Source organism: Palaemon carinicauda, chromosome 12 (assembly GCF_036898095.1).
Source record: "Palaemon carinicauda isolate YSFRI2023 chromosome 12, ASM3689809v2, whole genome shotgun sequence".
Taxonomy (NCBI): domain Eukaryota; kingdom Metazoa; phylum Arthropoda; class Malacostraca; order Decapoda; family Palaemonidae; genus Palaemon; species Palaemon carinicauda.
In genome coordinates this window covers 122,828,268-122,835,999 of record NC_090736.1, presented here as the reverse complement: position 1 = coordinate 122,835,999, position 7,732 = coordinate 122,828,268, and the positions used below count along the sequence as shown (strand labels likewise).

Here is a 7,732-nt window from a genome sequence, read left to right as displayed (position 1 = left end):
TATATATATATATATATACACTCACACACATACACTCATATATATATATATATATACATATATATATACATACTTATATACATATATATACTCACACACACATAAATATATATATATATATATATAGAAACTCACACACCCATATATATATATATATATATGTATATATATATATATATATATGTATATTATATATATATATAGAAAACTCACACAACCCATATATATATATATATATATATGTATGTATGTATATACTGTACAGTATGTGTGTCATCTTACACCTATTGATGCAAAGGCATCAAGTTATAGTTCGCTAATAGTGACTAACAAGAGCTTTCGGAATTATTGCTTTTCTTTCATTATGTACTACTTTTTCTTCATAGTCCTCAGCTATGTAGGTCTGTGTCTTCCAATTCTTCTAGTCCATTTTGAAACCCAGTTGAAAGTTTGGAGATCTAGTCTTTTTTACGGACTTCAATGAGAAAGTCCAAACCATTTGCATCACCCGTTACCATGATCTCATGTATATGTGGCACTCGAGTAATCTCTCTTTTAGTTACTTTTATAATATGGTCCTTTCTTTTATATCCCAATATTACTCTGAAGGTTTTTTTCTCAAATCTACAAACTCTCTTAGATCATTTTTCATATTCAACAACGACTTTTGTTCTTACGGTAACACCGATCTCACTAAAGTAACATATAGCCGTATTTTTATATCTAATTTCATACGATTTGTATTTCTAGATTTGACTTAACATAGCCATTCTCTTATATGTTTTTCTTCAATCTATTATCAAAATTTCATTCCACAGATCCTTTATTAGATTGGATAATTCCTAGATATTTAATTTGTTGCACAACATTAATCGCTTTTCTTTCTAATTATATTTCATTTTCGATTTCGTATTCTTTCCTGTTCATCTCTGTCTTTCTTCTATTTATCTTCAGCCGGAACTCATGTGATATTTCATGTATTAAGGTGAGCTGGCTTTGCAAGTTCTTTGGTTTTCTGCTAATAAGAATAGCTACATTTGCATACTTTAGGTACGCTAATTTCCTGTTAACAATGAAGGCCAATCCTTTTCTAACATCCTCAGTCGTTCTATCATTCTAAAATCCATTAGGATAAACCACATAGGTGAGAACACGTTTCCTTGTGTACTCCACTGTCAATGGAAATTAATTTGATAGGAATCCACTAAGATTAACTTTGCACTTACCATTCTCAAGATAAAAATTCAATATATTTTACATTTTTAAAGGATCTCTATTATAACGCTGAACTGTCAAAGGCTTTTTCATAGTCAAAAATGACATCAAAAGTGGATTGTTTATATTTTACTAATGCTATAAAATCTCTTAAAATGAAAATTACGTCAACATAACTTCAACTTTTTCGAAACTCTTATTGTGCATCTCTCAGTTTTTAACCAATCTTTTTCTCACGTGTTTTTAGAATGAGAGTGCATTATATTTTCATGACAAGTTACGGAAGTGTATTTCCGCTGTTATTATTATAATAACTCAAATCTCTCTGTTGTTTATGCCATTTTCACCAACCAACACTCTTAAATTCCACTAACCAGGTTTAGACTAATCACGACACATTATACAATAAAATCTTGCAAGTATTGAGGGAGTCACTTTATTTTCAGCAGTTATTACATTGTATTTAGGGCTTCCCATTATATATATATATATATATATATATATAAACAGTATATATATATATATATATATATGTATATATATATATATATGTATGTATATATATATATATATAGTATATATATATATATATATACACACAAACATATATATATAAATATATATATATATATATATATATGTATATATATATATATATATATTTATATATATATATATATATTTATATATATATATATATATATATATACAAACATATATATATTATATATATATATATACACACATATATATATATATATATATATTATATATATATATATATATATATTTATATATATATATATACGCACACACACACATATATATATATATATATATATATATTATCTCAGTGATACCAAAAGAAAAAAAGAAGGCTAATTTGTTTTAATGACAGGCTTGGTTTGGCCATTCATTGATTAAAGACATTCATGGCAGCATGATATAACAGCTTGTTTGTTTATTGCAAAGCATGAATAATCAAAAGTACCTAAGCAAATTACATGGTCAGTGTCGATTAACACGTCCCTAGAATCAGTGTGTTTACTATTGCTGAACCTCCAGTTTAGCCAGTGATCACGCGTCCTGCTTTTTGCAGCAGATGGACTCTATAAACAAGGATTTTCTAAAAGTGTGATGAAATAGGTTTGTTATCAGTAGATCCATTCATTTATATTCCAATAGCGAAAAGACTCATAGGCTCTCATACAATATTGAATATGTTTTGACTCTAAGAGAGAGAGAGATAGAGAGAGAGAGAGAGAGAGAGAGAGAGAGAGAGAGAGAGAGAGAGAGAGAGAGAGAGATGAAAAATTGGAGCCCTCTAGTTTGCTGACTGATATTTTTCCCAGTGTATTCAAATTCTGGTATTATGACAAGGATATTTCATGATGAGACTATCCAATTACTATTCTTTGGTATTGAAAATTTTATTTAAAAATGCAAGTACATTTTTTGGAATTTTTTCTTTCAAGTCTTATACTATATTTCATTGATATCATACACCAAGAATACGACTAATGATATTAATCTGACCCTGATATTTGTATTTATCTACGTTCATACATCATTGTAAAAAGAAGAAAAGGACACACAGCTATTTATTCTCCCTATAATGCAAAGTATTTCTGCATTCTATCAAATATAACATGTGCTAATACAATCCATTATATTTATTTGCTGATTTAACATCATATCATAATAGCGCCAAATAAGTTCGTATGCAAACTAAACAATGTATTTTTCTATCTTTCTCCTTTTCAAATAGAAAGATCTTTTCATTTAGCTTACTTTCTAGAGGATTGCGTTTAAGCATACTTAGTAATTTTAAATAAAAATTAAAGATACTACTACTACTACTACTACTACTACTACTACTACTACTACTACTACTACTACTACTACTAATAATAATAATAATAATAATAATAATAATAATAAACGGGGTTTAATTTTTAATTAATAGATAAAACTACCCTAAAATCAACATTTTGATAGAAACTATGTGCAAACTTGATATAAATTTTTATCCTAATAGATAAAAAAATGATTGACGGGAAATACGAGAAGGAGAGTTAGAAAACAACGAGACATGAAACAGTAATGTTTGGAATCGGCTCACTGAAGAAACGCTAACTCTTTTATAGGCTTAAAAAACCTAAAACGTCAAAAAGTTTCATTCTTAGAACTCCGCATTATATATAGTCTAATGGAGTTCTTAATTAGAGTTTATTCTAAGGATGATATTCAGGTGGAGGATGAAATGATAAAGGGAGGAATTCTGGTGGATGGCAATTCCAACGAATATGATTTCTTGCGTTACTTAAATCTAGAAACATTTTTTTTTTTTTTATTGATCATTATATACGAATAGTTACTATTCACATTCCCTATTACATTATATATGAAATTCACATCTATCTAATCAGACTCCACTTTCCTATTTGTCACTAAGACGTTTACAATCTATATAAAATATCCTTTCGTATTGGTAAAAAAAAATATGCATCATTGTTGGTGAAGTTTTCTGATATGAATAAAGAGAGAGAGAGAGAGAGAGAGAGAGAGAGAGAGAGAGAGAGAGAGAGTGTGTGTGTTCACCTCTAGAATGGTTACCCTCTAATTTGCTAACGTAGAAGGTAAGCCCGGGAGAATTTTACCCTAAATTAAAAAATTATTAAAAAAATACTTAGAGACCAAAACATTTATTTTTGAAGATACAAAATAGAAATGCACCCTTTCAAAAACGTAACGAAATGTAATATTAAAAAAAAAAATTAATTTGCCCTCCCCGCACCAAAAAAAAAAGAAAAAAAAAAGAAATATAATAATCATATCTTATTATCCTCTTGCATGTGTAGTCTTGGGTGATGGGAGCGTGCCCAGGCTGAGCCCCATCCCTCTATCTCCGCCACAAATTGTAGGGGTGACAGAAAAAAAGAGGATTTTTCTAATTGGCAAATAATGATTATTTTTACATGTACTTTATATTTTTATCATCATATAATATACATGAAGCTTATATTCATATTTGTCTGTACGTGCAAATATATATATATATATATATATATACACATGTATATATATACATATATATATATATATATATATCTCTCTCTCTCTCTCTCTCTCTCTCTCTATATATATATATATATATATATATATATATTTATGTATGTATATATAACACTTACCAGCAGCATGCAGTCAACACTAAGAGGATACCTTGGTGCACCTGTTGCATCTGTGCCATGTCTTCCTATCACTTTTGGTTGGGCACTCAAACACAGCGCACCAAAGCCCCACTGCTCTTTGCGAATGATGTCCCTGGCAAGTGTGCAGCAATGCCCAGTGATGGTATATCGCACACTGTGGTGATCAGAATTTGCAAGGGGCGCGGGAGAGGTAAATGCGGCCATGATCGTTCCCAGGGAGTGATGAGTGCCTTCCCCAGCTGTGTCAAAAACTATGTGCGATATATGACCTGTTCCCTTTTCTTCTGCAAATTCTCCCTGTATATGGTGTAGGAATTGACATTGGCAGCATTCACGATTCCATATATGATGCAGAGTGGCCAGCGTCTAGTCGTGTGGGATCAGGAGGCGACGGAACACATCTGGTTAAAGGTATCGGTTCATCCTTTAGTGGAGTTATAGAGCTTAATAACCTCCGGCTCTCCAGTGTTCCCGATGGTGGGCTGAGTGGGCTGAGAAGATAACAGAAGAACCAGTTTCTTCTTGGTACTTGAAGTGTTGGCCAACTATGACACTAGCATCATTTCCTTGTTGTACAAGAAGTTATTGATCCTTGCTTCCGTGTATGTTTGTCCTTCATATCATTAGTTATTTCTTTTTTATTGGCACGTGATGTGCCAAAAAGTGTCATTCTATGGTTATTCAGAAGGTCAGATACCAGGGGAACAGAGGTGAACCAGTTGTCGGTGGTCCTCGTCAGCTCTTTGGTGTAGTAATTACCAAGTATAAGGTTTCCCCTGTCTCCAACCACCTCCTTACGTAAGTAGGGGATTCCACCGAGTAAGTATCTGGTCTTGCTATCATTGATTAGGACCAGCTTGATGCCATATTTGGCCGGCTTATTTGGTATATACTTCCTAAAAGGACACAAACCTCTAAAACACAATAACTGCTCGTCAACTGTGAGGCTCTCATGTGGGACATAAAGTCGGCCACAGTTCCTAATGGAGAAGTCTCATACCTCCCTCACTGGTGCACACTTTTCATCTTTCTTCCAAGTCTCCCATGTTTCACGGTTTTCAAATATGAAACAGAGGATGAGGAATTTGAATCATGCCTCGAACATGGCCACTCAATATAAAGAAAATCCTACATCTAAGCTCCACCTTTCTTCGTTGGGGATGTGGCCATCATTTTTCTCACCACTGATGACTAGGATACCCAGCAATGCTCTTATTTCGTTTGGCTCATGTGCGCATAAGTTGTTGTCTGTCGACTATACCCCGGGGCAAGTAAATCCATTTTCTGGTTAGTCCACTTCACAATAATGTTGAAAATCTCATCATTGACGAACAAGCTGAATACTTTTTCAGGTGACGCAGCATCCCCTGCCTCCCCTGGAACAGGGCCCCGAGTGAAGCTCAAGACTATGTTCCTACATGGTGTCCTAATGCTTGCTTAGCACTGTGGCTGGCAACCCCACCTATACTGACTCCCATTGATAAATGTGCTGGTATTGAATGTGACAATGGAAGGCGTTTCCCATTGGTGACGGCGGCTACTTCTTCCTTTGCCAGTGGTGGCACGGGATATGGCATGGCTTGTATCAAAGGTCGAAGCAGTAGGAACTGGAGAGGTGGCACATTGCCCTTCAGAGGTTTAAGCGGTAGGAACTGGGGAGGTGCCACGGCCCCGATTGGAGATTGAAGCCATGGTAGTTGGGGATCTAGCACTGCCTGTATCAGAAGTTAATGGGCCAATGAAGTTGAGTTCCTGGTGCTTGACTGGTGTGGATATAACTACCACCCTTCTTTTTCGTGTTTTTTCCTTTTACCACCACATACCTCCTCCCCATCATCATCATCACTGCTGTCTTCACCTGGTATAGGATTATATTCCACATCGTTACCACTGTCATACAATAAGTCAGCTTCAAGTTCATCAAATTCACCCTTATATTCACTTTCAGAAATTAAACCTGTTAAACCAGTAGTGTTCATTCATCTTCATCTGTATATGTGTGCTTTCGTTTTGCCATGGCTCACTTTTAATAATATATTTTATCTGATAATACCTAAAAAGAAAGAAAAAAAATATTGGAATAGGGATTCACAATTTATAACAAAAACGGTAATACCGGGAGAAAAACACCCAGGTGACACAACATACGCAGTAGGTAACTCTGGGAGAAATTCTCCAGAAATGGGACAAGGAGCAAAAACTAATAGAGATAGTTGAACCATACAACCATCCTTAGTCACGTCACACTAAACACTACAGCTACTGGGAATGTCAAGCCGCAGTCACGCTTCCAGATGTATGAGTTAAACAACCACCTCTAAAACATCGGATATATTCAAGCCTGGTAACCATTCTAAGGTTAAAAAGGAGTAATGTTTGACGGAAATGGATGTAAATAAACTAAGACGATTAATCAGAATTGGCATCCAAATTAAATTTAACGATTTCTGTGTGATCTGCTTATTAAAAACATAAGATTTGTCAGAGATAGAGAATTTGCCAAGACTCTTTCCCATCTAATTTTTGAAAAGGGCTTAAATCTAAATTTTTTATAGTAAAATGGATAAATTTTGATTTTTTCTTCATTCAAATATGCAATCTATATTTCATATTTATGAAACCATTTAAATTCTGAAATAAAGTGTTGGAACTGAAAATGCTAAAAGTTTAGTAGTTGGTAAGGTATCTGCAGAATTAAAATCATATAACACATCGCGCACGCTCTCTCTCTCTCTCTCTCTCTCTCTCTCTCTCTCTCTCTCTCTCTCTCGATACAATATATAACGTTGTATGATTTGTTTTTTTATTTTTATTCATAAGCTATAAATAACTATTGTGGCCACTAATTTCTTAGCACACATTTCCTCATTTCTATTATGAAATCTCTACTGCTAAGAGACATAGAACACGCCGACCCAATTTCCCCATAAGTTACATCACGAAATAGGTTTTATCAATATATAGATATATAATCCATAAGACAATGCAAGTGACACATCATATGTCAGCGTTTAGCATCTGATTTGTTTTGCCATCATTATTCTCTTGTTTTATGAGGAAGGGACGGGACCGTGAAACGAGATAAGACATAGGATGTCAATAAAAGAAATGCCAATCCGTCATGCTTCTCCTTTTTCGTGATCACCCATCTGCCGCCTATCTTTTCTTGCCCTACATCTTCCACCTCTTCAAAAGTGTCAAAATGTAACAAATTTTCATATTCTTTCTTCTTTGCTTCTAACACTTCTGGCATCTTGTGATATTTAACAGATAATTCCACTACATAACTTGTTATTTCCTCA

At 33.6% G+C, this 7,732-nt stretch overlaps 1 pseudogene; it reads right to left on the bottom strand.

Annotated features, from left to right (window-relative positions):
• LOC137651035 (uncharacterized) overlaps positions 1-6,447 on the bottom strand; it is a 45,647-nt pseudogene extending 39,200 nt beyond the window's left edge.
• Between the last annotated feature and the right edge of the window lie 1,285 nt (positions 6,448-7,732).